Source organism: Hemicordylus capensis, chromosome 5 (genome assembly GCF_027244095.1).
Source record: "Hemicordylus capensis ecotype Gifberg chromosome 5, rHemCap1.1.pri, whole genome shotgun sequence".
Classification (NCBI taxonomy): domain Eukaryota; kingdom Metazoa; phylum Chordata; class Lepidosauria; order Squamata; family Cordylidae; genus Hemicordylus; species Hemicordylus capensis.
Window position 1 is genome coordinate 106,884,133 of NC_069661.1, and position 26,039 is coordinate 106,910,171.

General features: G+C 41.5%; 1 long non-coding RNA gene across 1 annotated transcript; it reads left to right on the plus strand.

Moving 5' to 3' along the window:
- Nucleotides 1–1,357: 1,357 nt before the first annotated feature.
- On the plus strand, nt 1,358–22,627 carry LOC128328000 (uncharacterized). The gene is made up of 2 exons (XR_008308938.1): nt 1,358–1,495; nt 22,432–22,627. It is a non-coding gene; the product is annotated as an uncharacterized LOC128328000 (long non-coding RNA).
- Nucleotides 22,628–26,039: the final 3,412 nt, after the last annotated feature.

Sequence of the window (26,039 nt, forward strand, 5' to 3'; positions counted from 1 at the left end):
TTGGCTCAGTGAAAAAATATAGTGGGAGATTTTCATTCATTGAATAGTCTTCTGCTGACCTTGCTACACCCCTGGATCAATGAAAAGAGCGAGGTGAATTTCAGCCAGAAGATCCTTAGTCCACACCACAGCAAGTTCTTCACAATGACTGGAGAAGACTGCTAGAGTGACAATTTAATCCAAGGTTACTAAACTGCTGTGTGCCTAGCAGGCACCTGGTTCCAAAACTCGATTTGTGCATCAGCAAACCCATGTCTTGGAAATTCAGGTCTTAATGTGTTTGCAAACTTCACTTGTGCTCCAAAAAGCAAGGAAATGCAAGTTAAAGTAGTCCTAACTTCTGCACCATATAAGCAATAGGGACTTTGTGCAACCTCACATACTATACTGACATTAAAATCCGACTTCCACCAGCAAGAACAAGATTGCACAACTTTGGTCCTCCTGTAGCTGTATGTAACAGCATACAATTCCTGTTTAACCCCTCTCAGATTCAGGAGTCAGGAAGGCAACTGTTTGAGTTTTGATTTGTGTGTAATAGTCTCATAAGTATGAAATATACTGCTGCCTCCTTTTATTCTTAATTATGTATTTTTAGTAGTATTTTCAGTACCTTGATCTATGCTAAGGAGGACTTTAAAAAATTCATTTGGTTTTATTGTTTATAGTAGAAGTTTGATTGTCTTCTCGTCTACATTTGTTTAAATCTCATGCTGGTCACTGACTGAAATAAAGAGATTTGATTTGCATAAAATTCCCATAGTTCATGACTATTGGCCACTGTGGCTAAGGATTATGGGAGTTGTTGTCCAAAAACAGCTGGACAACCAAAGAATTCCTGATCTAGAACAATCTCCAGCGATTAGTTATACAAAAGCCTCAAGATAGTTATAACTTTGATTCAGGACAATAGCATTTATATTTCAACTTCATGGCAATGTTCATCATATTTAGTTATAATTGTGGGTATCATTTTATTTTGGGACAGGTGAGAAAACCTTTGGCTGGCAACAATTTCCTTTCATTTGCTTTGACCTATACAAGGTCTGCTAAAAAATGTGTACTCACTAATCCTAACATGGTTGGTAGCTTATCATGTTTTGATTGAAACATGTGGTTTAATACACCTCTGCCCTCCAGCCAAGAACTGATACTATCAGCAACAAACATATCATGTAGAATTCAGTTGCTCATGCAACTGAATCCTTATTGGATTTAGCTGGTTGTCACAGAATACAAGAAACCAGCCACCCCGTCATTTAAAAAAAAAATGGAGTGGGGGGTGGTGGAAATTTTGTTGTTTGTTAGTAATTGTTAGCAACCAGCATTCAAGTTTCTCAAAAAAAATTGTTTCTTCCAGTGATAAACATTAGGACTGAACATATGTTCACCCTTTCCATTTTGAAGGCATAAAAGCAGCACACCAGGAAAGGAGAAAAGAATATGTCCGAGAACATGCCCTATCTCATGATGAGAACACTTAACATTATTTCAGGTCTGTTCCCATTCATTTCTTTCCCCAGTCTGCTATTGCTTTAACATCTTTTTTTAAAAATTGGTGTTTTATTTCTGGAATAGTCACATGGTCAATTCCAGCCAATCAGAAATCATATAGTGCATAGGATAATGCCGTGATGCCATGTAGCCAATCAGACCTATCACTGATTAGTCCACTCAGTCACTGAGAGCAAACAAAGCAGGATTCAGAAAGCCTTGTGCTCACTCTTAATCAGTGAACAACTTTTGTTGTCTTTTGAGATAAGGTGTGTGGGGGTTACATTACAAAACTTCAAAAAACCTAAATCTCCAAACATTCTCCCTTTGGAGTTAGCCCGAAGTAAATTTTCCCACTGTCAAGCTAAAAAACCACATATTTAAAACACTCAAGAACTGTATTGTTGGTGAATTTCCAAGCAAATCCATATCATTTTAATGACTTTTCTGGTTGTACTGAGTCTCCTTTATAACCCAGAAGGAAAGGCTTCAGTATTGTCCAGTAAACAAGCTCTAGATACTTGCTATCATAATATTATGTTGTGCTTATTACCCTAATGAAAACTGAAATTCTCAAATACCTTACTTTAGGGGTTCCCAACGGAGGGTACTAGTACCCCTAGGGGTACTTAAAGGACCCCCAAGGGGTACTTGGAGCTTTTCTGCCTCCCCATGGTGCAGCTGCACTAGTGGTTCCCCTCTGAGGATCACCAGCTTGAAGCTGATGCATCCTCAGCAATGTGTTCATTGCAGAAAGCGGAGGAGGAGGGTGAAGACCCCCCTCTTCTGACAGGAGCAGAGGTAGAGTGTGCTGTCAAGTCATTTTCGACTCCTGGCACCCACAGAGCCCTGTGGTTTTCTTTGGTAGAATACAGAAGGGGTTTACCACTGCCTCCTCCTGTGCAGTATGAGATGATGCCTTTCAGCATCTTCCTATATCACTGCTGCCCGATATAGTACCAGCGAGGATTCAAACTGGCAACCTTCTGCTTGATATTATTATTATTATTATTACATTTACATCCTACTCTTCCTCCAAGGAGCCCAGAGCGGTGTACTACATACTTGAGTTTCTCCTCATAACAACCCTGTGAAGTAGGTTAGGCTGAGAGAGAAGGGACTGGCCCAGAGTCACCCAGCTAGTACCATGGTTGAATGGGGATTTGAACTCGAGTCTCTCTGGTCCTAGTCCAGCACTCTAACCACTACACCACGCTGGCTCACTAGGATAGGATAGGAGTACTCATGAGTAATTCAGTGTGTATGTAAGCCAACTGTAACATTTAAATTTGTGTGGTCATGCAAATGGCCTCTGCTCATGCGCGGAGGTCACTAAAATGGCCTCCACACATGTGCAGAGGTCTGGACTGGGCCACAGAAGGCCCATACCAGTCCACCATCCACTAGGCCCAGCTACTCTGGGGAGGCCAGTGGGGGGAACTGCCACTACTCCCACCCCTACCCATGGCCGCTGCTGCCCCAATCAGTGGTACTTGTAAATAGTAACTGACTGCCTTTACGTCCACTCTACCCTTATTGAAACCCAACTGCCCCTTTACTGGTAAGCAGGAATCCTCACTGGATTCCCCTTTACCAATAGAACTCTGAACTGGTTCAAACCAGTTCTGCAGCCTGGGACCAGTTCAACTGGAACCAAAATCGAGACTGGGCCAAGTCAGTTCGAATCCGATTTGGATTCAAAGCAAACCAGCAGAACCAGTTTTGTGCACATCCCTACACAGTGCACACAGACAAGGAAAATCTTCATGCACTCCCTCCTGCCTCCATGGTGGCTGGTCAGTGAGAGAAGTATGGAGAAACATCACCATCTGCTGAATGTCTGAACTAGCCCTGTATGCAACTATTAACTCTATCCTATCTACTGAAGTAGAGAGCAAAGCTAATCCCCCACCCCAGTTGTATTTCTTTGATTAGTTTCAAAAGAAGACTTTTAAATCTATTCCAGTGTTTCTTTTTGCATTTATTTTTGACCTTGCTGGAAATGTCTCTCCACACCCCCTCTACCCAGAGGGCATCTAGTAAAGTGCCTTTGCTATGGTAAAGATCTTGCTTGCAGCCTGGTTTTTCATTTTGGAAATAATGTGTTGCCGCCTTTTGTGCTAAGCTTCTGTTTATTTCCACGACTCCAGGGAAGCATACTGGGAACACATTCCCTTTTATCTGTTATTTTCCCTTATTGTTCTTAAAAGGCCTACTGTTGTTAGCAGCTATTACAGATGTTATTTCAGTTATACTGAAGACAGTTAATGAAAGAAAAAAAATGAATGCCACTGCTTTTGACATTTCTAGCATACCAAATGGAACAAAGACCAAATGGAACAAAGACTGCCTTCAGCCAACATAGCCTACCTTCTAAATGTTAAAAGTTTATAGAATGAATCTGTTTTGATCAATCAGGGTATGATCCAACCAGAGTTAAACATTTTGAAGGCGCGTGTGTTTAACTCTTTCCCGCTGGGACTTAAAATAGTCAGCTTTTCCTGAAATGTATACTTGGTACATTCTATTATGCATTGAAGGGGGGGAGGAAATTCAGGAATATGTTATTTAATCTATTTATTTTCATTATCAGAACCATCATTCATTTAGTCACACATTCAATTTGCATTCCTTTCATTACTGATTTGTGAATGTCACATTAATTTTGTTACCCCCATTTGTTTGGGGGTACAGGATCTTCCTTAGTAGTGTGGCTGTGTGGCATGATTTTTTTTTTCCTTTTAAAAAAGTATTTCAAAGCATAGAAGCAGCATCCGAGCACCTCCTTTTGACAGTCTCCTGGTAGCTGCCATCTTTTCCCCACACAATTACCTGGACATTGTGTCTGTCTGGGGCAAGTTTGTAGAGAAAGTGTTTGAAAATAATTCTCTGATTCTTCTCCTTGGGAGGAACCCAGACATCTCTTCCCTTTTCAGTTTCTTCTTCTACTATTATTGTCCTAATAACAGAGGAAAGTTATTAGTTATTAAAACCAAAGAAATTTAATGGGATATTGGCTGCTTCCAGATGTAATGCACACGTTCAGACATAACTTCAAGTGTTCCATGCTCCACTCCCCTCACAATCTCATCCGCTTTCGGATATGCAGGAGAGCTGCCTCTCTGCAGTCAGCGAGACTGCAGAGAGATGGAGGAGCTGGCTGTGCAGGCTTCCTTCTTGACAGAAGGACAGCCTGCACAGCCAATTGGGAGGAGCTTCCTCCTTCAACTCTGGTTCCATGAGGCTGAAGCTGCACTGTCAGCATTCAAATGTAACACTGGCACTGCAGAACTAGAGCTGGAGGTGCCCACACTGCAACTGGAGTTTGGGGAGAGAAACAGCGGATCCAACTTGGAGTTTGGCAAGGGAAAGCGTGGGTCCCTTCTTGCCTTCAACTCTGGTTTCCTGAATTCAGAGATGCGTCCAAGGAAACTGGAGATTAGATCCAAATAGAGTAGAGGCTACTCTTTTTAATGATGCAGATGAATAATTACAGGGAAATACGACACCGGATCCTACTGTAGAACAACAATGTCAATCTAACCAAATAGGATCCTTGATTTTTAAATGTTAAGTCCAGACAAGACTAATACTTATTAGTCTTCTTTTAATTATTCTTAATGAGTTCTTCTTTTAATTCTTCTTCTTTAGCTTTTGTTAGACTTTTTGTGCAACTACTTGTAGAATCAATTTTAAAATATGACTATTTTAGATATTAATTTTTAAAAACATTGAAATAATAATAAAATATGACTAATAACAGTCATATTATAAAATATGACTAACAAAATACAGATACTGGCTGATGCTGTGCTTCCACAATGAAGAAAGTGTCACTAGTACAAGAAGATGGCATAACTGTGAAAAATCACAGGGATTTTCAAAACTGCACCATTGCAAAAAGATCCCATTAACAAGTATTAGGCATACCACAGGTTGAATACCTATTTTGCAAGTGCAAACAGGGGTGTAACTATAATAGGGCAGGGGGAGACAGTTTTCTGGGGATCCACTGCCTTGCCCCCCCTCCCCCGCCAGAGGCAAGCCACATGACTAACTTTCCCAGCCATGTACCCGCCCAGGCTTCCTTCAGTTGTATTCATCCTCCGAAATTGATGTGAGTGTTAAGACCTGGAGCTAACAGAACAGCATGTCTTTCTCTAGTACCATTAAATGACTTGCATCATCCACAATTTACAAAACCTTTTAAAAAATAATTTAGGATGAATATATATATATATATATATATATATATATATATATATATATATATGCTTTTTGTTACCACTATTCAGCCTCATTTAAGTTTTCTTTACTTCATGAGCTGAGCTTCAGTGAGGGGGCCCCCATTTTGAAATCTTGTCTCTGGGCCCACTCCAACCTTGCTCCTGGCAAATACACTTGTGCTGGCATAGCCTTAGTATAGAGTGCAGGCACCAGACTTAGCACAACTAGCTAGTACAACAGAATTGAACTTGTAGAAAAACTTGTAGAAGCACAGCACTAGTTAGTGCTTTTACCATAAATATTGCAGGACTGAATAGTCTAATAAAAAGAGGGGAAATCTTTTTTTTTTTTAATGTAAAAGATTGTATTAGAAATGCCTGATATAGTTTGCATCCAAAAAGTGCATATAAGGAAGGAATGTGAGAAATAAATAAATAAATAAATAAAAACCATTTATAACTGAAAGATCTTCCATGCTTCAACAACAAGAACTAAAGGGATAGTGAATTGAATAAAACATTAGTTTGGATTAGTTTGAACAGAGCATAGCGAACAGGGATTGCAAACAGGACATAGGAGTTTTGCAGGAGTTTAGCGGGAAGTGTGCGGGGGAGCCTGGAACAATCCCCTGTGATCACAAGGAGCACAAGGAGCCTGGTGGAGAAGAGAACGTAAGTACATATCCCTCCCTCGTATCCCTCATATTCTTGGGAAAGGCTGTTTGGACAGTTAAATAGCTGACCATTACAGCTGCGACCTATCCTAGTAAACTTTCTAATAAACAGACAATAAGCTCCCTAAATACTGTAAAGAGCCAATTAAAACAGTATGAAGATAGAAGGTCAGCAGGGGAAGGGGCACTTCCCAGTGTATTGCACAGAGTGCCACATGTACAACTATTTGCCCCATGGGCAGAAGTCATGGGTGTGTGCTCGGTGCAAGGAGCTCCTGGCTCTCAGGGAACAAATCCATTCCCTCGAGACCAAGGTGGTGGATCTGGAGAAGCTCAGAGAGACAGAGAGGCATGTGGACGAGACCTTCAGGGATGTGATAGAGGCATCCCACTCCAGGGCTGGTAGCTCCTCTGCTGTCAGGGAGAATGAAGGTCTTGGGCGAGGAGGACATCGGTCTGAGGAAGAGGGAAATGCTCCTTTAGAAGGACCCCTTCCGTGGATGATGAGCCCATATCCTCTCGCACAGGGGATACTCCTAAGGGGGGTGGGGGCCTCCTTGTAGTGGGTGATTCGATCATTAGGGGGATAGAGAGATGGGTTTGTGACCTGCGTGTTGACCGCACGGTGACTTGCCTGCCTGGTGCGAAGGTTGTGGACATTACGCAGCGTCTAGACAGGCTCCTAGCCAGTGCTGGGGAGGAGACAGCTGTCGTGGTGCACGTCGGCACCAACAATGTGGGGAAATGCAGTCGGGAGGTCCTGGAAGCAAAATTTAGCCTGATAGGTAGCATTTTGAAGTCCTGGACCCCCAAGGTAGCATTCTCTGAAATGCTACCTGTTCCACGCGCAAGTACAGTGAGACAGGCAGAGCTGAGGGGTTTCAATGCGTGGATGAGACGTTGGTGCCGGGAGGAGGGGTTTAGATTTGTTAGGCACTGGGACACATTTTGGGGCAAGCAAGGCCTGTACAAAAGGGACAGGCTGCACTTGAACCAAGATGGAACCAGACTGCTGGCGCTTAAAATAAAAAAGGTTGCAGAACAGCTTTTAAAATGACACCTGGGGAACAGCCGATGGGAGCTGGGCAGTATCCCGTTTGGCAAAAGCCATCCTTTAAAGTGTGAGGCTGCAAAGAATTCAAATAAAACAGAAGGGGACAGAGCAGAACCGCATAAAGAGCAGACGGGAGCCTGTGCCAGCAGGTCAAAGAGTCAAAAGAATAGCATACATCGGGGAGAGATTCAGTGTATAGGTGCTTGTATGCCAATGCCAGAAGCCTCCGAGCCAAGATGGGTGAGCTGGAGTGCTTGGTTGCTAACGCAGAAATAGACATAGTGGGCATAACAGAAACATGGTGGAACAGTGAGAACCGGTGGGACACTGTTATCCCTGGGTATAAACTCTATAGAAAGGACAGGGAGGGGCGCCTTGGAGGAGGGGTAGCACTGTATGTTAAAGAAGGGATAGAATCTAACAAGCTAGAAAACCTAAGTGGACTGGAGTCCTCCACAGAAACCCTGTGGGTGACTATACAAGGCCGGAAAGGAATCGTGCTACTGGGGACGTGCTATCGCCCTCCGGATCAAAATGCTGACAGTGACTGGGAGATGCAGGAGGAAATCAGGGAGGCGTCAAGGAGAGGCAGGGCTGTAATTATGGGTGATTTCAACTACCCACACATAGACTGGGTAAATTCACATTCAAGTCAGGACAAAGAGGTCAAATTTCTAGATACGCTAAAAGACTGTGCCCTAGAACAGCTGGTCATGGAACCAACCAGAGAGAAGGTGACTTTGGATCTAATTCTGAGTGACACCCAGGACCTGGTGCGTGATGTCAGTGTCATCGACCCTTTAGGGAACAGTGACCACAATGACATCAAATTCAGCTTACATGCGGGGAGAGAATCACCAAGGATGTCAAACACAGACATTTTGCATTTCAGAAGAGGAAACTTCTCCAAAATGAGGAGTATGGTGAAAAGAAAGCTGAGGGGGGAAATCAGGAGAGTCACTTCACTCCAGAATGCATGGAGTTTACTCAAAACCACAATACTAGAAGCCCAGTCTGCTTGTATACCCAAAAGGAGGAAAGGTACCACTAATTCCAGGAGGATGCCAGCATGGCTAATGGGTACCGTCAAAGAAGCCATAAAAGGGAAGAAGACTTCCTTCCGAAATTGGAAGGCCTGTCCAAACGAAGAGAACAGAAAGGAACACAAACTCTGGCAAAAGAAATGCAAGGTGACAATAAGGGAGGCAAAAAGAGAGTTTGAGGAACATTTAGCCAAAAGTATCAAGGGGAATAACAAAAACTTCTTTAAGTACATCAGAAGCAGGAAACCTGCCAGGGAGGCGGTTTGGCCATTAGACAATGAGGGAGTGAAAGGGATTATTAAGGAGGATATGGAGGTTGCAGAGAAACTGAATGCGTTCTTTGCGTCTGTCTTCATGGCAGAGGATACTAAGCATATACCTGTTCCTGAACAAGGCTTTTTAGGGATGGAGGCCAGAGAGCTGAGTCAGATAGAAGTGACAAGGGATGATGTTCTAAACTGTCTGGAAAAACTGAAAGCTAACAAATCACCAGGGCCGGATGGCATCCATCCAAGAGTCCTCAAAGAACTCAAATGTGAAATTGCCGACCGCCTAGCTAAAATATTTAACTTATCCCTGAAATCGGGCTCTGTACCAGAGGACTGGAGAGTAGCAAATGTAACACCGATTTTCAAAAAGGGATCCAGGGGCGATCCGGGAAATTACAGGCCGGTTAGCCTAACGTCCATTCCGGGCAAATTGATGGAAAGCATCCTCAAGGGTAAAATTGTAAAGCACCTAGAAGAACAGGCCCTGCTGGGAGTGAGCCAGCATGGCTTCCGCAAAGGTAAATCTTGCCTCATGAACCTTTTGGACTCTTTGAGAGTGTCAACGAGTGTGTGGATCAAGGTGATCCAGTTGACATAGTCTACCTGGACTTCCAAAAGGGTTTTGACAAAGTTCCTCATCAAAGACTCCTGAGGAAACTTAGCGGTCATGGGATAACGGGAGAAGTACATGTGTGGATTGCTAACTGGTTGAAAGACAGGAAACAGAGGGTAGGTATAAATGGAGAGTTTTCACAATGGAGGGAAGTAAGAAGTGGGTTTCCCCCAGGGATCTGTACTGGGACCGGTGCTTTTTAATTTATTCATAAATGATCTAGAAGCAGGGGTAAGCAGCGATGTGGCCAAATTTGCAGATGATACCAAACTCTTCCGGGTAGTGAAATCCGAAACAGATTGTGAGCTGCTCCAAAAGGATCTCTCCAAACTGGGGGAGTGGGTGACAAAATGGCAAATGCGGTTCAATGTTAGCAAATGTAAAGTGATGCACATTGGGACAAAAAACCCCAGCTTCAGGTATACGCTGATGGGATCCGAGCTGTCCGTGACAGACCAGGAGAGGGATCTTGGGGTTGTGGTTGACAGCTCGTTGAAAGTGTTGACTCAATGTGCGGTAGCTGTGAAAAAGGCCAATTCCATTCTAGGGATCATTAGAAAGGGGATTGAAAATAAAACGGCTAACATTATAATGCCCTTATACAAAACTATGGTGAGACCACACTTGGAGTACTGCATACAGTTCTGGTCACCACATCTTAAAAAGGACATTGTTGAACTGGAGAAGGTACAGAAGAGGGCAACCAAGATGATCGGGGCCTAGAGCACCTTTCTTATGAGGCAAGACTACAACACCTGGGGCTTTTTAGTTTAAAAAAAAGACATCTGCGGGGAGACATGATAGAGGTCAATAAAATCATGCATGGCATGGAGAAAGTGGAGAGAGAGAGATTCTTTTCCCTCTCACACAACACTAGAACCAGGGGTCACTCCATGAAATTGATTGCCAGGAGGTCTAGGACCAACAAACGGAAGTACTTTTTCACACAACGCGTGATCCACTTGTGGAACTCTCTGCCACAGGATGTGGTGACAGCCAACAACCTGGATGGCTTTAAGAGGGGTTTGGATGACTTCATGGAGGAGAGGTCTATCAATGGCTACTAGTCGGAGGGCTGTGGGCCACCTCCAGCCTCAAGGGCAGGGTGCCTCTGAGTACCAGTTGCAAGGGAGTAATGGCAGGAGGGAGGGCACGCCCTCAACTCCTGTCTGTGGCTTCCAGCGGCATCTGGTGGGCCACTGTGTGAAACAGGATGCTGGACTAGATGGGCCGTGGGCCTGATCCAGCAGGGCTTGCATATTATTATTATATTATTGCATATTATTATTATTAATATGGATTTGCATATTATTATTGTTCAATTTTTATACTGCCTTTCATAAGGCATCCCAAGGCAGTTTACAAAAGTTAAAATATAATAAAATTCCATTAAAATCATTAAAAATCTTAAAATCAGTTATTATTATTTCAATTTCTATACTGCCCTTCCAAAAATGGCTCAGGGTGGTTTACACAGAGAAATAATAAATAAATAAGATGGCTCCTTGTCCCCAAAGGGCTCACATTCTAAAACAAAACATAAGATAGACACCAGCAACGTCACTGGAAGTACTGTGCTGGGGGTAGATAGTAGTTAAACAGTAAAAACCATAAAACAGCAACCATAAAAAGAGAACAGAAGCAGGAGAGCTGAGAGATCTGATCGCCCCTAAGGAGTAAAAACCTAGACAAGTAAAAAGAAGTCCCCCAGCACTGCTTTCTGGAATCTCCCCCCAAAGAAAGGAATGGAACCACTCCAATGCACCACTCTCATCCCCTATACCTGAGAGGCAGTCCAGAAGGATATCATGGTCGATGGTATTGAATGCCACTGAGAGGTCCAGTGGAACCAACAGGGATGTACTCCCCCTCTCTAGTTCCCAGTGTAGGTCATCTACCAGGATGACCAAGGCAGTTTAATAAGAACACAAGAACAGCCCTGCTGGATCAAGCCCAAGGCCTATCTTAGTCCAGCATCCTGCTTCACACAGTGGCCTACCACATGCCTCTGGGGAGCCCACAGAGAAAAGGTGAGGGCATGCCCTGCTGTTGCTCCCCTGCAACTGGTATTGAGAGGCATTGTGCCTCTGAGGCTGGAGGTGGCCCACAGTCACCAGACTAGTAGCTATTGATAGACCTGTCCTCCAAAAATTTGTCTAAACCCCTTTTATTTTATATTTTATATTTTATTTTTATTTTTTATTCATTTATTTATTTATTTATTTATTTAATAAACCGCCCTTTCAAATGGCTCAGGGCGATTAAAGCTGTCTAAGCTTGTGGCCATCATCACATTCCATGACAAGGAATTCCATAGATTTATTATTGTTGTTGTTGTTGTTGTTACATTTATTTCCCACTCTTCCTCCAAGGAGCCCAGAGTGTACTACATACTTGAGTTTCTCTTTCACAACAACCCTATGAAGTAGGTTAGGCTGAGAGAGAAGTGACTGGCCCAGAGTCACCCAGCTAGTTTTATGGCTGAATGGGGATTTGAACTCGGGTCTCCCCAGTTCTAGTCCAGTACTCTAACCACTACACCATGCTGGCTCTCAGTTATGTGCTGTGTGAAAAAGTACTTCCTCTTGTCAGTACTAAATTTCCTGACCTTCAGTTTCATCGGATGACCCCAGGTTCTAGTGTTGTGAGAGAAGGAGAAAATTTTCTCTCTGTCCACTCTCTCCACTCCATGCATAATTTTATACACCTTGATCATATCTCCTCTTAGTCACCTCTTTTCCAAAAGTAAATAGCCCCAGATGCTGTAGCCCTGCCTCATAAGGATGCTGCTCCAGGCCCCTGATAATCTTGGTTGCCTTCTTCTGCACTTTTTCCAGTTCTACAAGATATGGTGAGCAAAACTGTACACTGTAATCCAGATGTGGCCACACAACAGATTTGTACAACGGTATGATAATATTTGCATTTTTATTCTCAACCCCCTTCCTATTTATTTATTTATTTATTTATTGGATTTATATATCACCCTTCCAAAATGGCTCAGGGCAGTTTACAATTAAAACAAACCACTAAAACAATAAAGAGCTAAAAACAAATTAAAAACAATATAACAACAATTAACAATTTAAAACATTTTAAAACAACAATTAAACAATTACAGTGATTAAAAGCCCCAAAATCGGGTTAGAATATTAAAACAGTTTTAAAAACCCTGGAAAGCCAGGCCAAACAAATACGTTTTAAGGGCTCTCCTGAAGGCTAATAGAGAATTCAACTTGCGGATTTCCGCAGGGAGTGCATTCCACAGCCCCAGAGCAGCTATAGAGAAGGCCCGCCTCTGAATCGCCACCAGACAAGCTGGTGGTAACTGGAGACGAACCTCCTCAGATGACTTTAATGTGCAGTGGGGATCACGCAGAAGAAGTTGCTCTCTAAGGCGCTCTCTAATTATCCCCAGAAGAAGGCACTCTCTAATTATCCCCAGCATGGAATTTGCCTTTTTTGTAGTTGCCATGCACTGAGTCGAAACTTACATTGAACCACATTTGCCATTTTGTCAGTGGGGAACTTTTTCAAAAGCTTTTTGGAAGTCCAAGTATACTATGTCAACAGGATCACCTTTATCCACATTCCTGCTGACACTCTCAAAGAACTCCAAAAGGTTAGCGAGGCAAGTCCTGCCCTTGTAGAAGCCATGCTGGTTCTCCTTCATCAAGGCCTTTTCTTCTATCTTTATCCTTAAGTATGCTTTCCATCAATTTACCCGGCACCAAAGTTAAGCTGACCTGCCTGTAATTTCCCGGATCCCCATAACCCAGGGAGGTTCTGGGAATTTCCCAGATCAGTCCCAAACACAAATCAGTCCCGAACACAGATTGAAAATGCTCTAGAGAACCTTTTGTAGATGAAAGAGTTAAAGGGAAAATATTTTTTAAATGAGAATCAAAAGGAAAGAGAATTACTTTGGGGTACCATATATGCACTGACTATATTGCAGCATCAGTTTCATAGGGATAAAAGTAGTTCAACATTGCAATATTGATAACAAATGTTTAATGTTATATTGGCAATATGTTGTAATAAAGTTATAGCATGATATATAGGAACATCAAAAATGTTTCATCTCTGGAAGGCAATTATTGTAGAATACTAGATAATTAATCTCATTAATCTCTGTAAACAACATGAAGAATCTACTTTAATGTAATTTTTAGATGCCAAAGATGCTTTTGATAGGATAGAATGATATTTTGTAGAGCCAGAATTTAATGGTGTTTGGATCTGGGGATTGGTTTAAGAAATTGATTGAACTGTTGTACAGTTTTCCAGTAGCATGATTAATGTGGTTAGACTGTCTGCTAAAATTCAGTTACACAGAGGAATATGTCGGGGACGTCCTCTGCCACTCTACATTTTAATTTGAATATAGACATTCTAGCTATCAAAGATTAAAGGTGATTTAAATATTCACAGTATAGACATATAAGCTATTTACTGACAATCTTGTATCTACATTTTGACAACCAATACAGTTTTGTACTCATTCAATGGACACATCCTCTGCATTTTCTTTCCTTATTCAGAAATATTACTAATACTAATATGACAAATATTTATATACTGCTTTTCAAAAAAGTTCTCAAAGAAGTGTGTGTGTGTGTGTGTGTGTGTGTGTGTGTGTGTGTGTGTGTGTGTGTGTACACACAGCCAAATGAAAAATGCTGTGCTGGGGATGGACAGGACCAGTTGCTCTCAGTTAGCAGGAGATATTGTTATTGATCTATGAACATATTGTCTGCAATATATTATGATGTTTTGTTTTTAAAATTAAGTTAAAAACATGTTATAGTATATAAAAAGAAAAACATGCAATGATATCAAGATGATATGATGGTTGTGAGGCTCAACTGGTGAGATCAATCTAATCATGAGTCTGAAATATCAAAGCCTACCAAAATCAAAATATAATACCATCAGGTCTAAAGCATTTATTTTAATACTGCTGTAAAACTTCCACATTCAAAATCTAAATGTGAATTTTTAACTTGAAATTTCTCATTTAAAATTTGAATAGCAAAATCAATCTCTCTTAACTAGTGAACACCCAGATAAGCCAAGGAACCAAGGACAAATTCCCTCCCACAGATAAGGCTCAGATTCAATAAAGTATGCCATGCTGAAAATCAGTGCCCTGCTTCCCTGTATCTCCCTTGAGAGATCACCCATTCAGCCCTTTGTTTTAAGAGGAATGCTAAGAGAACACCCATATGGAAATTAACTTAAACTTCCCCAGGAAATTAAAGATAATAACTACTAGTAAAGACATTTCACAATAGAGCAAACTCCCTGTTCAAGTATAAAACCTGTTCCTCACTACTGTTCGGACTTGAAGATCAGAGCCTCATAATTAGCTCACTGGTTGAGCCTCACACCTATCATGATATCCACCAGGCTTATCTGAATTTTCCGTGGAAACAATAGCCAGCCACTGGAGAGCTTCAATTATGAGATTAGAGTTCTAGAAGATGCAAGGTGCTCAGCCCTGCCACCAGAAAACTTCATCCTTATGATTTTTTTTTTAAAAACCCTCTTTAGAGTTAACAATTTGTACAGCATCACCCAGAATAGTTCCACATTGTGCTGCTCCCAGGGATTGAGGTTGCCCACCTCTCACTAATTCAACCATTCCCCCATGGAAAGCTCAGGAAGAGTGTGAATTCTCTGAGTCCTAGAGAGTCGCAAGTATAAGCATCTTTAAGCTGAAATCACCTTTTTCAGGCCCCTCCATTCCTTGCAAGCCACAAACCTGTCTGGAGTTTTCCATCACCAGGCAAATCACTCATGTTATCGCTGTACACAAGACAAAGCTGCAAGACAAGTAGCTACAGAACTGTTCTCTCTCCACTTCCGCCCCCTCACTCCTGTTTCCTAAAGTCTGCAAATCTATCCCCTTTATCCCCTCCCTCAGCGCTAACATGCAAATGTGTATTAGGGGAAACTCTATGCCATTCTCAGAATGTTAACCCCTTAAGGGAAGATCATAGCCAGAAAATCTGCTGAGATGCTAACCACTGCTTTTCACTTGCAAATCTCCCCCCACACACACACAAAACCTAACCTTGCTTTCAAGAAACATGACTGTGTTTTATGGTGCCCTTCTGAGTGCTCTAACACAGGTATATCCTATCTATGTCACAATCAGCTTTCTCAATATTTCAATGAATGATTTGGTTATATGCAGGTTTGCACTAAATTGAGTTAAATTCCCCACATTAAGCCAAAGCATAATCATGAAGGGTGGAAACTACTACACTTCAGAGCAAACCTAACAACATATTAAATTGGTGAAGAAGTCATACAACTGGGAACAGTTATGGGCGGGAAGTCCTAAATTTGTGAGCACCAGTCTACTTCAAGGACTGGCTGTCTCCATTGAACCTCCCAGAACTTAATCGAGGCCTTGCTTTTTGTGTTGCTTCTGACAGATATTCAGCTGGCTATGAGAGACATGGCTGTTTTGGTAGCAGTACTGCAATTCTGAAATTCTCTCCCCAAGGAGAATCCCCAAGTCCCCTTCTCTGTAGGGATGTGCACAAAACCGGTTTGCCCAGTTCAGTTCGAATTCGAACCAGGTTCGAACCAGGAGGGGGTGGTTCGGTTTTGGTTTTGCTCGAACCTCCCCCTGGTTCAGTTCGAATTCAAACTGTTTCAAATTGGTTCGAACTGGCTCAAACCGGTTTGAACTGGTTAGAACATCCAAAAATGGGTAGGGTGGTAGCTGGCACCCAGGGGTACCTGCCACCCAAACCCCAAAGCAATCGGACACTCGTACGATATTTTATGAATTTATTAAAATTATTTTTATTTATTCTCATAGGGTATAATGGGACTCAAACCAGCCCATTATTCCTTATTGTGAAGCACCCATGGGTGCCAACAACCATGCAAACCCCGAAGCAATCGGACACCTCTATGATTTTTTAATGAATATTTGAAATATTTTAATTATTTTTCTCACAGTGTATAATGGGACTAACCAGCCCATTATTCCTTATTGTGGAGCACCCATGGGTGCCAACAACCATGCAAACCCCGAAGCAATCGGACACCTCTATGATTTTTTATGAATATTTGAAATATTTTAATTATTTTTCTCATAGTGTATAATGAGACCCGAACCAACCCATATCTGCTATTGTGGAGCACCTAGGGGCACAAAAGTGGGATGAGTAGTAGATACCCAGGGGTTCCAAGCACCCACAAAGTTCCAAGGCAATCGGACACTCCTCTGATTATTAGTGAATTTTAAAATTATTTTGGAATTCCTCGTAGAGAATAATTAGGATTGCAGGAAATGTACAGCTTCACGTCAGGGAGAAAGGGGTGTCCTAGTGTGGAGTGTGGTGGGTGGTAGTTCCCAAGGTGGGCAAGGAAGCTATCAGAGTTATTTGAAAGGAATTGGGCAAAGGGCTGATTTTTAAGTGATTTTTGAAGTTTATGTGTCTTTAAGGTTAGCAGATGAGAGTGGATTCATGGTTTGTCATTGAAAATCTAATATGCTACCAAAGAATCTACACTCAGAACACTTCAGAAACAACAAAACCCAGTACCCCATGGGTTAGCAACTCATGGAGGTGGTTGGCACCCTCGTTCTGGGCCACCCCAGCACCCCCCAAGTGCAGTTATGGGGCTGCTGAAACCTTCATTCTTCCCTATGGAGAAAAACCTTAAAGCCACTTGTGTGGTGGCCCAGAGTGAGTGGTGGTCTAGTGCAAAGAGCTTTTGAGAGAAAACCTTAAAGACGCATAAACTTCAAAAATCACTTAAAAATCAGCCCTTTGCCCAATTCCTTTCAAATAATTCTGATAGCTTCCTTGCCCACCCTGGGAACTACTACCCACCACACTCCACTCTAGGACACCCCTTTCTCCCCGACGTGAAGCTATACATTTGCTGCAATCCTAATTATTCCCTATGAGGAATTCAAAAATACTTTAAACATTCACCAATAATCAGAGGAGTGTCCAATTGCCTTGGGGTTTTGTGGGTGGTAGGCACCCCTGTCTGTCTACCATCCACCCCACTTTTGTGCCCCTAGGTCCTCCACAAAAGGGTATATGGGCTGGTTTGTGTCCCATTATACTCTGTGAGAAAAATAATTGAAAATATTTTAAATATTCATAAAAAATCATTGGAGTGTCCGATTGCTTCAGGGTTTGGGTGGTTGTTGGAACCCATGGGTGCTCCACAATAAGGAATAATGGGCTGGTTCAAGTCCCATTATACCCTATGAGGGGAAAAAAATTTTTTTCAACAAATCATTAAAAATCATATGAGTGTCTGATTGCTTTGGGGTTTGGGTGGTAGGTAGCCATGGCTGCCAGCTACCACCACACCCACTTTTGGAGGTTCAAACCAGTTTGAACCGGTTCGAATCGAACCACCCCAGGTTCGGCTCAAATGCAAACCTGCAGCTCAAACCTGATGGCTGGTTCGGTTCAAATTTGAACCTTTGAATCACCCTGGTTTGAATTCAAACCAGTTCAAATTCGAACCAGTTTGCACATCCCTACTTCTCTGCCTACTTTTAGGCAGGCACTAAAGGATGCTTTGTCCCCCAAAACCTTAACTCATTTGGGCCCTGACTAAGTGAGTGGCAGGTTGCATTTCTTCTTCTGCTGTTTTATTGCTTTGGTGATGAAGAAGGTTTCATTTGACACAGTTTATTGTTGTTATTATATATAAACTTTATATATAAGCTTTTATATACAAATTTGCAGTTCTTATATAATTGCATTTGGATTGTGTTATTATATTTGTACTGTTCTGTTGTAAGTTAATTTGGTGCGATAAATACTGACTGACATCTTGACTCTGATGTGTTTGCTCTACTAACTTGTGCTTGCACAAGAAGGTTGTGGTACAAAATTGTAGTACTCCACAATTTTGTACAACTGCAAGTGGAAGACTTTCTGCAGGACATATACAAGGTTTTACTACAAAGTTGTACATCTAGGGTTGTGAAACAAGGGTTGCACAATGATTATTTAATTGTATTTATTTACTATGTGTAATGATGCTGTGGAACAGCCATTGCTTGATGTTGTAGAATGATTGTTCAACAAGTTTGCGCACCTCCTCTGCTCCCCCAGGTCCATCAAAAAATTAGAAAACTCCACCAGTGTCATGAATTATTCAAGGCTCTGTGGGGCAAATTTGCCCCACCCTAAACAAGCTTGGTTGGATGGCAACATTTTAGTGTAGGTTCTCTTTTTTTTCATTGAGGCTTCTTTCGTGCTCATTTTAATGCTTGCCTTTCCATTGCCTTTCCCACATTTGCCACAAGGGGATTGGTATGGCTTCATTCTGCAGAGCTAACAATGTTTCTTATTCTGTCTTGGTTTCCCTTGTTTGCATGTCTTTGCAATTTGTAGAATTTCTCTTTTAATATACTATTCGGAGTATTATCTGAAGTATTTGCTTTTTATTTTTCTAGGTGGAATGTTAAGGCAACTCTCAAAAGCATTAATATTAATCATGTGTTCTTTTAAAAATGTAATTAGTTCATATGAATGTCAAAGGAACCTATACCAAAGATAACAAGCATCACACTAGCATTGTCCTGTAATTATGGTTTGCATAATGTTCCTTTATGTACTTTCTGAATACTTCATGCACATTCTAATACTTCAGTCCATTATTATTAATATAACACAGTCTGGCATTCAAGGTGAAAGGAAAATACAAAGAAAGCACTTTGATATAAACTCTAACTTTATTAAGACTGGAATCAAATCTTCACGGAGAACCTCCTTATCTAACAACGCCGTCTCACCTTGTAAGCCCCTACATTTTCCAGTGTTATATATATATATATATATATATATAGATATAGATATAGATATAGATATAGATATAGATATAGATATAGATATAGATATAGATATAGATATAGATATAGATATAGATATAGATATATATGCATTATCTTCCTCAAAGGTAAGATATGATATGGAAATGATTTGCAAACTGTGTTCTGGGGAAAGCTTTGTGCCCCAGAGGATTATTTGGGGCTCCTCTTTAAAAAGGTAAATAACTGTCATGAACCTGAGCCTGCCATCCCACACATCTGACTCAAGGGAAGAGAGTTCAGAGGATGAGGTTGCTGAATGGATTGCATCCCAGTTCTAAAGGGCTAATGATGGACTCAAATGAACAACCATCAGTATTAGGATACCAAGAGGGGAATTCAGAAGAACTGGCACTGCAAGAGACAGCCGAACCAGAACCATTGCCCCACCAGCACACACACACCCTGAGGACACCTCTTTACCCATATCATCTGATTCCAAGGACTCTCTAGTAACCCTGCCAGAGGTTGAGGAACCACCACCCCATCACAGGAGCCTATGGTTAAGAAACAGGTCTCAACCCCTTTAAATGTCTACTGCTGCTGGAACTAGAGGGAGTAGCCTGAAAGTGGATATTGAAATCCTCAGTTTAGGAGAAGCAGTTGCTGAAGCAACATTGTTGTAGAAGCCTTGTCTTAGCCCAGCTTCTACATAGAGCTGATTCCTGACTGTGGCCTATTTGGCATTCTCTTTTGTCTGTTCCTTGTTGGATTCCTTGGTTCTGACCTCAGCCTGTGTGACATAGATTCCTGTTTCAGACTCTGACTTTCTGGTTTCTGGCCTCAGCCTGCTGATCACAGCCAGGGGTGTATCTAGGGTGGGGCAGGCAGGACACGTGCCCCAGGCACCACTTGAAGAGAGGGTGCCATTTTTCAAAATGAAATTTTTTTTAATGGCCACCAAAAACAAAATTGCCACCACACATGCTCAAATGGCCTCTGCGAGACCCTAGGCCATGCCAGGCCTCCCAGAGGCCATTTGAGCATGTGCGGTGGTCATTATGTTTTTGGTGGCCATTTTTTAAAAAAATATTTTTAAAAATGGCCACCGCACATGCTCAAATGGTCCCTGTGAGGCCCTAGGCCTTGCCAGGCCTCACAGAGGCCATTTGAGCATGCGTGGCAGCTTCCAAAATGGCCACCACACTGATCTTTGCAGGCGCAAACAGGCCCAAAAATCAGCCCGGGGCGGGCTGCAGCGGTGAATTAAGAGGCCAGCAGGTTGAGGGGGGATTTTTGCAGGCACCCCCCACAGCCTTTATGAGGCCCCCCCAAAGGGGCTACAGGGTGTTTTTTTAAAATATAATATAATATAAGTCACTATACACATATTCAGTTTGGCACTATGTAGAGAGAATCAGGGCTTGTGAATACTGAGCTGAAGCTTATGAGCTAGGATTGTATTCATTGCTCTTACTTTGCTTCTTGTGATAAGTCAGTTAAATGTGATGTCTTAATAATAGCAATAGCAATAGCACTTACATTTATATACCGCTCTATAGCTGGAAGCTCTCTAAGCGGTTTACAATGATTTAGCATATTGCCCCCAACATTCTGGGTACTCATTTTACCGACCTCGGAAGGATGGAAGGCTGAGTCAACCTTGAGTCAACCTTGAGCCCCTGGTCAGGATTGAACTTGTAACCTTCTGGTTACAGGGCGGCAGTTTTACCACTGCGCCACCAGGGGCTCTGGTGATAATATGGCTACTAATGTTGAGTTTGTCTTTGAATCAGTGTGAAATCCTTAGTATTAAGGCTATTGGGTGTTTCTTGTTCTCTTTCTCTCATTTTAACTGTTTTTCTGAAAGACTAGAATATACTCCAAGCAGTGACACAGTTTACTCTGCTTATCCTTTAATTATTTTCAGGGAAAAGCCAAATTCTCCATTTATTTTTAAAACATATGTAATAGTGATGCTACAATGCATAGTAGAGAATTAGACAGGCACTTCTGTTTAGTTTTCCAAGTACACCTCCACATAGTATTTGGGTATTTCATGAGCCCCAGCATACTGAAATTTGTAGTTTTCCAGCATTTTTTGGCCTGGCTATGTCCACTGCTAAATAGTTTTTGAAATATTAAAAGATTAACGAGCTTGACTTGTATTTTTGAGCTGATATTATGGTAAAGCTATCTGAAAGATGGATGTCAGATGTTTGGACAGGGGGCACAATTTCAGTGCTTGCCCTAGGTCCTATCTTCCCTAGATATGCCTCTGCCAATAACTCTGAATATTGTCAAGGATTCAGGGACGTATGTGTTCTAGTGTTCATAGTTGTTTCATGCAGGATGCTGGTCACAAACCTATTGAAGCTCATTGTTGCCTCATGCAAAATACATACTCAACACAACATACTCAACACTTCTCCATAGCTGAGCATTGTAGGGCAACATTGGTAGCAGTGGGCAAGCAGTCTTCAAATGAAGGTTATTTTCATGTCCCACCAAGATGTGGCACATCAGTCCTGTGGCACAGACTTACCTAGAGGAGCAAAGTTAGGTCACCAGATGGAGATCAGGCTGCAGGGGCTGATCTCTTGAGGATCGCGTGCAGCTAGGCCTTCTCAATGAAATTGTAAACTTGTGTCTGCTAGAGATAGCAGTTGTGGGGATTACACAACTGAATTTTCCTTCAGAACAGTCTTTTCACATAGAAAGCAGATCTCAAGATGAAAGTTGTGGCCTTGCTTTCTCCCCAGACATGCCAGTTTTTAATGATTAGGGTTTTTATTTTTTTAATGGAGGGGCATTCAGTCCATCCACATCTAAAGTGGTACAGCCCAGGCACAGTTTTACTATTTCAATGAGAATTAGAACTAAATATTCGCCATTTTCTGTAACATGTGTGGTGAAGATGTCTGAGATTTAACTTTGTAGCAATAAGCAATCCATTCAGTTCCACCACATATTCATTTTTAGAATCAATTTATCTAATACCGGTTTTAAAGAACAAGGGTTTTTGACCGTATTCCTTAACACTCAACAAGACTCTCATGTCTAAACCTTGGTTCCTATATAGCCATTTGATGTTGCAGAAAAGGTAAACAGTCTGCAAAAAACCTAATTAGCAAGAATAATGTCATCAGGGATTGCCAAGACCTTCTCAATTTCAACTTCTTAATCTTGCCTTAAAAATACAAGGGTTGGGGCAAACTGCTGATTTAGTTGGTTTCTCTAATTACAGGCACTTCATCAACTGACAAAAGAAAAACCTCAGTAGGTACGCCTCTTCAAAAATCTGGGACAACTTGCATGTAATTTCAAGAAGCAGCAGGGATACCCAGCTGGAGAAAAATAATAATAAAATGGCTTCCTGTAATTGAAAAATGTTTGAAAGCTTTCTTTCCCCCCGTGTGATTAAATGAAATTTGTTACTTGAAGTCTTGTCTAGCAATTATATCTGTTTTATTTTGGCAATGCCATCTTGCTTGTTGTCCTGGGATGATGAAACTAGTATAGATGTCTGTCCTGATAATCCTAATTGAACACATGTTCTCAAGAACTGTTCGATGAAATCCACAATGAACTCCTGGTCAGCTTCCTCAAGCTTTTGAGAGAAGTGGTCTTGCTCAGCTGAACAGGGACCAGCAATGTGTTCAGACATTAGGGAGACTCAGCTATGAATTCTATTGGTCTACTACTCTTGACTTTAATGTGCTTATATCAATATAATGTTCCAACTGTAGAACCATAAATGCGTATTCATATGCTAGCCTCACTATGGTGGACATATATTTATTCATATAAAGACAATTTAATTTTGTATAGATCATTAGATTTACGATGAAAAGCGAAGCACTAGGAATAGAAACAACAGGCTAAGTTGTGCCTTTTTAGCACAGGGAAACAATCAACATCATCTATACACTGTACAGTGACATCTTATATCAAATTGTGAAGGTCTGGAAGAAAAAGATGTTTTCACTACATTGAGAAAACCTCTGAAAAAAGTGACAAGACCATTATCCTTAATTAGTGGTCATTACAAACTACATTCTCCATCATGCTCTATCCTCCTATGTTTTTTAATAAGGTCTTATTTTATTACTTTACTATAAGATTTTGGGTTATAGGTAATATATGTTGTGATTTGTCTTACAAGATCCAACTGTGAGATTCCAGGATTTTAGAATTTAAAAGAGGAAAAAGCAGGACATTTGGGGTAAGGTGAAAACATGTCAATTTCTGAACAACTCAAGTTATTGTGAGAAACTCACAATGAACCTATGATATGTTCCCAAAACACTAGAATGTTGGGAGGACCATGCTTCTCTCAAAACTGGCTTCATCTAATTTTCCTCAAGCTGAATAGGTCCAATGCTTGTTTCTCAGGTGAGAAGATCTCATGGGTTTAGGGCTGAGCCAAAATGCATAACCTAATAATTTGTGGCCCAAATTTTGTAGTTGGAAGGGAGCAAATGAAGAGCTGAAATCAGCCCTGCAGCATTGTGTTTTTTTTTTTAAACCACTGTCTGTTTTGCAGCACGGATAATTTTTCCCAGTGGCCATTAGCTCATCTCCTGTCACCACTTTTCCTCAGAAGCCCCTTCATTGTTATACTACATCACATTGGCTACTGGGCGAACACACTGTCAGTAAGTTACCCCCTTGAAAATTGCCCTCCACGGCCACCTCCGAAACTACTAAAATGTCCCTGTAGTTTTAGAAATTGAGCATTGGAATTAAGATGATCATTTCAGCTTAGCACTTCATGAGACCTTAGACAAAGTCCTGCCTTACCATATCCAAGCTTTGTGATCTCTTGCAAGCCTTGAGAGAAATGATCTCTTCCCCTGCACCATCACAAACCCCTTTGTCCCAGCTTTCTGATGCTACAATGGGCCTTTTCTCCATTGGAGAACACCCATTTCAGTTTAATCACTCCCTTTTTCAACTAATAGGATCAGTACACTGTTTGCACAACCAACAAAAGCATGCAATATTGTTTTTCGACTGTGACTAATTGTACATGTCTAGTTTTATGTCTCAGATCTAATGATTACAGATGCATAAAGAGCATCAACTGTTCCATGCATGCCACAGCTGAACAAAACATAGAAAGCTAAATTTTCTCCCACAATACAATAAAAAGGAGCTAAAGGAGTTGCAGAAAAGATATGATCACATTTGATCATCTGAAATGCACTAAGAAAAGCGATTTGATGACTGAATGTTTGATGTGAAAACATTCGGAATGAATGTACAATAATTCCATAGGACATGGCACTGACAAGATGGATGACAAATGTGAACAAGAAACAAGTTAAAGAACTGCTCACTCGCTCTGTAATATGAAATGTTCTCTTGAATGTCAAGCCTAGTTTGGTACAATTTAGTTTGGACTATAGCCCTATTCACATATTATGTTCAACACACATACAAGTGTACAGTGTACACAGGTACAACTCTGTACACCAGTACAGTTATTTATACATCATATTCATGATCAGTACAACACTATACTTCCTTTATCTGCACCATGCATTTTAGGGGCCTGTACCCATGTTTACTTCTCCATCTTCAAGTGCCACCAGTTCATCTGGTGATGACCTGGGATAGGGCCCTCTCTGTTGTTGCTCCTAGGTTGTGGAACATGCTCCCCATGTATATAAAATGATTGTCTATCTTGGAGGCTTTTAGGAGAACCTTAAAGACCCATCTTTTAAACCTGGCTTTTAATGATATTCAGTTTTCATTGTAATTTTAATCTGTTTTAAATTGGTGTTTTGATTTTAATTGTTATATATTTTTTTAATTTTAGTGTACACTGCCCTGAGCCACTTGAGGAAGAACAGTAAATAAATAAAACAAAACAAATGCAGGTATAGTTATTCACACCAAAGCGTGTACAAGTGTACAGATAGCTGGACACTCATACAACATGATAAGCCTATCCACAGGACCCTGTGGGTTGGCAGGGGAAACTTACCAGACTTACTTCCCCCCACCGACTGCTGCCCTCCTCTTCAGGCATGCTATTGAGCACGCACACAACTCCGGGAATTCCACAATGCACCACACAATGAACATGGTGCATTTGGGTGATGTCTACATGAGACGGGCGCTCTAGATGCCCATCTCTGTGTGTCCTAAGGCTGTCTGAGGGGAGACAGGATCAGGGAGACCTAACCCTGCAGGATCACTCCACACACCCTGGAAGTTAACAGGGTTACAACAAGAGGCACTGAAAAAGGGAAAGCAGTACATTGGCTCACATACTGTGCAGAGAAATGGGGATGATAGCAGACTTGGCTGAGCTGCCATAAGGATTTGTGGGGGGAAACACCCATGCTGCTGCCAACATGGGTCTGCTCCTGTTTACTCCTGCACAATTGCAGGTTGCAATGATATTTCCACTGAGAATAATGGAAGTATTGTCACAACTTGCCACTGGGCAGGACTTAGTAGGAGTGAAACAAACCCACCTCGGCAGCAGCATGGATATGTTTTAAAAATACAGCAGAGCAGGCAGACTGTTGCCATTCCTGTTTCTCTGTTTGGTATGTGAGACAGTGTCAGGATTTGACTCTGTGGATAAGCAGACTGCTTTTTTTCACTCTGGAGTTTGGGCAGAGTCTGCCCCAACTCGAAAGCGGATTGCAGTTTGGGTTTCTGAGCATCACAAAGGAAATGAAATAGAAGTTAAAAGGAACAGAACCACCCACAAAATTAAAATACGACATCAACCTAAAAAGCATTACAATGGTAACATAAGACAATTTGGCTGTACCCCTTTAATTAAAGTTAATGGGGTGGGGGTTCGCAAACATTAACCGGAGTTTCATTACCAAC